Source organism: Arachis hypogaea, chromosome 13, assembly GCF_003086295.3.
Source record: "Arachis hypogaea cultivar Tifrunner chromosome 13, arahy.Tifrunner.gnm2.J5K5, whole genome shotgun sequence".
In the NCBI taxonomy this organism is placed as follows: domain Eukaryota; kingdom Viridiplantae; phylum Streptophyta; class Magnoliopsida; order Fabales; family Fabaceae; genus Arachis; species Arachis hypogaea.
In genome coordinates, this window is record NC_092048.1 from 93,164,827 (window position 1) to 93,171,426 (window position 6,600).

General features: G+C 36.4%; 1 non-coding gene across 1 annotated transcript; it reads left to right on the forward strand.

Annotated features, from left to right (window-relative positions):
• The first annotated feature begins 784 nt into the window (after positions 1 to 784).
• On the forward strand, positions 785 to 892 carry LOC112739064 (small nucleolar RNA R71). Its single transcript, XR_003170004.1, has one exon. It is a non-coding gene; the product is annotated as a small nucleolar RNA R71 (small nucleolar RNA).
• Positions 893 to 6,600: the final 5,708 nt, after the last annotated feature.

The following is a 6,600-nucleotide window of genomic DNA, read 5'->3' on the forward strand; positions in this document are numbered from 1 at the left end:
CTCCCTCCCTTACAAGTTCGGCCATGATGGTCATTTCAATGGCCTTGCACTCTCCCTTTGGGTTTTCTTCTGTATTGCTTGGGAGAGTACTAGGAGGGGTTTCAGTGATTCCTTTACTCAGCTAGCCCACTTGTGCTTCCAAATTTCTAATGGAAGACCTTGTTTCATTCATGAAACTTAGAGTGGCCTTAGATAGATCAGAGACTATATTTCCCAACCTAGATAGATTCTGCTCAGAACTCTCTGTCTTTTGCTGAGTGGATGATGGAAAAGGCTTGCTATTGCTAAACTTGTTTCTTTCACCATTATTAAAGCCTTGTTGAGGCTTTTGATCCTTCCATGAGAGATTTGGATAATTTCTCCATGAGGGATTATAGGTGTTTCCATAGGGTTCACCCATGTAATTCACCTCTTCTATTACAGGGTTCTCAGGATCATAAGCTTCTTCTTCAGAAGATGCCTCTTGAGTACTTTTGGATGTAGCTTGCATTCCATTCAGACTCTGAGAAATCATATTGACTTGCTGAGTCAATATTTTATTCTGAGCCAATATGGCATTCAGAGTATCAATTTCAAGAACTCCCTTCTTCTGAGGCGTCCCATTACTCACAGGATTCCTCTCAGAAGTGTACATGAACTGGTTATTAGCAACCATGTCAATGAGTTCTTGAGCTTCTGCAGGTATTTTCTTTAGGTGAATGGATCCACCTGCAGAAGTATCCAATGACATCTTAGCTAATTCAGACAGACCATCATAGAATATATCCAGGATGGTCCATTCTAAAAGCATGTCAGAAGGACACTTTTTGGTCAGTTGCTTATATCTCTCCCAAGCTTCATAGAGGGATTCACCTTCTTTCTGTCTGAAGGTTTGAACATCCACTCTAAGCTTGCTCAGCTTTTGAGGAGGAAAGAACTTGGCTAAGAAAGCCGTGACCAGCTTATCCCAAGAGTTCAGGCTATCTTTGGGTTGAGAGTCCAACCACACTCTAGCTCTGTCTCTTACAGCAAACGGGAAAAGCGTAAGCCTGTAGACCTCGGGATCAACCCCATTGGTCTTAACAGTATCACAGATCTGCAAGAATTCAGTTAAGAACTGAAAAGGATCTTTAGATGGAAGTCCATGAAACTTGCAGTTCTGCTGCATCAGAGAAACTAATTGAGGTTTCAGCTCAAAGTTGTTTGCTCCAATGGCAGGGATGGAGATGCTTCTTCCATGTAAATTGGAATTAGGTGCAGTAAAATCACCAAGCTTCCTCCTTGCATTATTATTATTTTCAGCTGCCATCTCCTCTTCCTGTTCGAAAATTCCTGTAAGGTTGTCTCTGGATTGTTATATTTTAGCTTCTCTTAGTTTCCTTTTTAGAGTCCTTTCAGGTTCAGGATCAGCTTCAACAAGAATGTTCTTGTCCTTGCTTCTGCTCATATGAAAAAGAAGGGAACAGAAAATAATAATAGGGATCCTTTTTACCACAGTATAGAGGTTCCCTTGTGTGAGTAGAAGAAGAAAAGAATATAATGTAAAGAAGAGAAGAGGAAAAACTCGAACACAGAGAGGGAGGTGGTGTTCGAATTTTTGGATGGAAGAGAAGTGTTAGTAGATGAATAAATAAATAGAAGGAGATGAGAGAGAGAATTTTGAAATTTAATTAAAATAAAAATTAAATTTGAAAGTTAGATTTCGAAAATAAATTTTAAAAAGGGGTTGATGATTTTCGAAAATTAAAAGAATAAAATTAAAATTAAAATTTAAAACAATTAATTAATTAAAAAGAAATTTTGAAAAAGGAGAGAGGGAATTTTCGAAAATAAGAGAGAGAGGATTAGTTAGGTAGTTTTGGAAAAGATATGATTGAAACAAAAAGATAAGATTGATTGAAAATCAATTTTAAAAAGATAAGAAGTTAGAAAAGATTTTGAAATTGAATTTGAAAATGATATGATTGAAACTTAATTTGAAAAAGATTTGAAAAGAAAATTAAAGAGATTTGATTTTGAAAACTAAAGTTGATTACTTGACTAACAAGAAACTAAAAAGATAATATTCTAGAGTTTAAAGATTGAACCTTTCTTACTAGGCAAGTAACAACTTAATATTTTTGAATCAATCATATTAAATTCGAAAATCATGAACTAAAATTAAGAAAAAGATTTTTGGAAATTAATTTGAAAATTTTTCGAAAATATTAGAAAGGAATTTTGAAAAAGATTTAATTTTTGAAAAAGATTTTGAAAAGATAAGATTTTTAAATTGAAAATTTGATTTGATTCATAACAAACAATTAAATTTAAAAACTTTTTGACTAAATCGAAGCATATTTTCGAAAATTTTGAGTAAAATAAGAAAAAGATATTTTTTATTTTTGAATTTTTAATGAAGAAAGAGAAAAACATGAAAAAGGCTCATAACATAAAAATTATGAATCAAAACACAATGCATGCAAGAACACTATGAATGTCAAGATGAACACCAAGAACACTTTGAAGATCAAGATGAACATCAAGACTTATTTTTGAAAATTTTTAATGAAAGAAAAATATGCAAGACACCAAACTTAAAGATTTTCAATAATTAGACACTACAAAATTAAAAATGCATATGAAAAACAAGAAAAGACACAAAACAAGAAAATATGAAGATCAAACAAGAAGACTTACCAAGAACAACTTGAAGATCATGAAGAACACTATGAATGCATGAATTTTCGAAAAATGCATAAATTTTTAGAAAAAATGCGATTGACACCAAATTTAAAAATTGACTCTAGACTCAAACAAGAAACAAAAAATCTTTTTGATTTTATGATTTTATTAATTTTTTTTGGATTTTTGTATATTTTTATTTTTTTGAAAACTATAGGGAAAAGGAAGCAATGAATTCAAAGTCCTCAATCAAGATTCCAGGAATCATACCAGGTTAGTCTAAAGCTTGATGGCCAGCCAAACTTCAGCATACCAATTTGAAACTTTAGAATTCATTCTTAAAAATTTTAAATTAATTTTCGAAAACAAAGGGAAAAGAAAAAATTTTTTTGAAAGATTTTTGAAAACAAATTTTTTTTTTGAAAAATAAAACGAAAAAGAAAATTACCTAATCTGAGCAACAAGATGAACCGTCAGTTGTCCAAACTCGAACAATCCCCGGCAACGGCGCCAAAAACTTGGTGTGCAAAATCGTGATCATTCCATTCCTTGGTAACGGCGCTAAAAACTCAATACGCACGTTCATGATCTTATATCTGTTTCACAACTTCGTACAACTAACCAGCAAGTGCACTGGGTCGTCCAAGTAATAAACCTTACGTGAGTAAGGGTCGATCCCACGGAGATTGTCGGCTTGAAGCAAGCTATGGTCACATTGTAAATCTCAGTCAGGCGGATTCAAATGTATTAAGAGATTATAGTGGATGAAAATAAATAAAATATAAAATAGGATAGTGGTACTTATGTAATTCATTGGTGAGAATTTCAGATAAGCGTATGGAGATGCTTTCGTTCCTCTGATCTCTGCTTTCCTGCTGTCTTCATCCAATCAATCCTACTCCTTTCCATGGCAAGCTTTATGTAGGGCATCACCGTTGTCAATGGCTACATCTCATCCTCTCTGTGAAAAAGGTCCAAATACTCTGTCACGGCACGGCTAATCATCTGTCGGTTCTCGATCATACTGGAATAGGATCCATTGATCCTTTTGCGTCTGTCACTACGCCCAGCACTCGCGAGTTTGAAGCTCATCACAGCCATCCCTTCCCAGATCCTACTCGGAATACCACAGACAAGGTTTAGACTTTCCGAATCTCAAGAATGGCCATCCATGGGTTCTAACTTATACCACGAAGACACTAATAACTCGGACTCGGTCCCCTGTATTAGATATCCAAGAGATATCCATTCAATCTAAGGTAGAACGGAAGTGGTTGTCAGGCATGCGTTCATAAGTTGCGAATGATGATGACTGTCATGATCATCATATCCATCATATTGAAGTGCAAATGAATATCTTAGAAGTAGAATAAGTTGAATTGAATAGAAAAACAATAGTACTTTGCATTAATCTTTGAGGAACAGCAGAGCTCCACACCTTAATCTATGGTATGTAGAAACTCTACCGTTGAAAATACATAAGTGATAAGGTCCAGGCATGGCCGAGAGGCTAGCCCCCAAACGTGATCTAAAGATGAAACTAAAGATGTAAATACAATAGTAAAAAGTCCTATTTATACTAAACTAGCTACTAGGGTTTACAGAAGTAAGTAATTGATGTAGAAATCCACTTCCGGGGCCCACTTGGTGTGTCCTTGGGCTAAGCATGAAGCTTTCACGTGGAGAGGTCATTCTTGGAGTTGAACGCCAGTTTGTAACGTGTTTCTGGCGTTGAACTCCACTTTGCAACTTGTTTCTGGCGCTGGACGCCAGACTGCAGCATGGAACTGGAAATCCTTATTCAAAGTATGGACTATTATATATTTCTGGAAATCCCTAGATGTCTACTTTCCAACGCAATTGGAAGCGCACCATTTGGAGTTTTGTAGCTCCAAAAAATTCACTTTGAGTGCAGGGAGGTCAGAATCTAACAGCATCTGCAGTCCTTCTTCAACCTCTGAATCTGATTTTTGCTCAGGTCCCTCAATTTCAGTCAGAAAATACCTGAAATCACAGAAAAACACACAAACTCATAGTAAAGTCCAGAAATGTGATTTTTAATTAAAAACTAATAAAAATATACTAAAAACTAACTAAATCATACTGAAAACATACTAAAAATAATGCCAAAAAGCGTATAAATTATCCGCTCATCAGGCGGCCTTGCCAATGTATGCTTTAATCTCTTGGGCTCCTCTTTGATGATCTCCACCTCTTGACAAGCTTCTGCACCATTAACCTCTTCTTCTAGTTCAATGGGAGAGGGTTCAATTGTAGGTAAAAATTCATTAATTATTGAACCCACCTCATGATCAACCTCCTCAAAGTCTGCAACCATGATATGCCTTGGAGGTTGTACACCCTCCTCAACATCAAATTCAAACATCTTGGAAGGAGGCTCTTTGACTTGAGTTTCCCATGGAGGTTCTGCATCTACTAAGTCCTCAACCACTTTCTCTTCTTCGATAATTTCGGTTTTCTCCACTTGCTTTAATACAAAATCCAACTCCTCCTTGATAACTTCCACCTTTTGACAACTTTCTTCAATTCCCCCTAATTCTTCATCTACTCCTTCATCTTCAAGGGTCTCTCCTACCTCTACTTTTTGGGCCTCCTCTTGCTTCTCTTGAAGTATGTACACGTGAACCCGATCCATTACGCCCCTAAGACGATCCCTTCTCTCTTGTTCCATGTCAATAGCGTAATTGGGATTATATTGCTCTTGGATTGATGGATATGGGTGAAAAGTAAGTGCACCAGAGCTTGAGGATTGAGTATTAGGGGTAAAGGATGGATCCACACGGGATATAAGAGCTTGGAGAGTAGAGGTGAGACCGATGAGAGCAGAGGTAAGTGTGGTTTGAAGCTCCTGTTGCCCTTGGTGAATAATACTAAAGGTATCATCTATGGGAGCTTGGGGTGGATAGGAGGGTTCATTTGCTGGGAGAAAAGGCTCATAATACAGAGGTGGTTCTTCTTGATAAGGGTATGGAGATGGTGTATATTGAGGTGGTGGTTTTGGGTATGGTTTACATGGTTTGTATGGTGGTTGGTGTGGTGGATAAGGGTTAGGGTCATATGGAGGTGAATGGTGGAAAGGGGCTTATGAGTATGGTGGTTCAAAGCTATGTTGAGGAGGGGGTTCATAGGCATATGGTGGGGCTTGTTGGTAACTACAAGGGGGTACACCATATCCGTTGTCTTGGTATGCACCTTGGAATGGCTCTTGCTCATAGTAAATTGGTGGAGGTTGATTGTCACGAAAAGGTCCACCATAACCATTGTCTTAGGATGCATCGTAGAATGGTTGTTGCTCATGGCACATTGGAGGAGGTTGTTGCCGAAAAGGTTGATCAAATCCTTGTGGCTCCTCCCATCTTTGATTGTCCCAACCTTGATGCATGTTCTCATTGTAGCTTCCATTCCCTACAACATAATTTGAACCAAACTCATAGCCAAAGGAGTGAGAATTCATAGTAACAAGTAAAAACAAAAACTAATAAGAATTAATGAAAATAAACTCCTAAAACTAAAAACACTAACAAAGAAATGAAAAAGCAAAATTATTCACAATATTCACAATAACCAATAATAAGGCACATGTTTGCAATTCTCTGGCAACGGCGCCATTTTGATGAACGGATTTTTGACGGTTTAGAATTCCTCAATGAATTCTTGTTAAAAGTATAGCTTCTAAACCAACAAATAATCCTTTCATGCAAAAATTTTATTTCTCACAAGTAACAAACCCCAATAAAAATAATAACCGAAGTATTCAAACATCAGGTCGTCTCTCAAGGAATTGCAGGGAAGTGTACTTATAATTGGTTATGGGATTTTATCTTTTTGGGTTTTGAAATAAGGAACAAGTAATGTAAATAACAAGGAAATAAAATAATAATTAAGTAAAGTCTTAGCAAGGATTGATAATTGGAATTCCTATCCCCATTATCATAG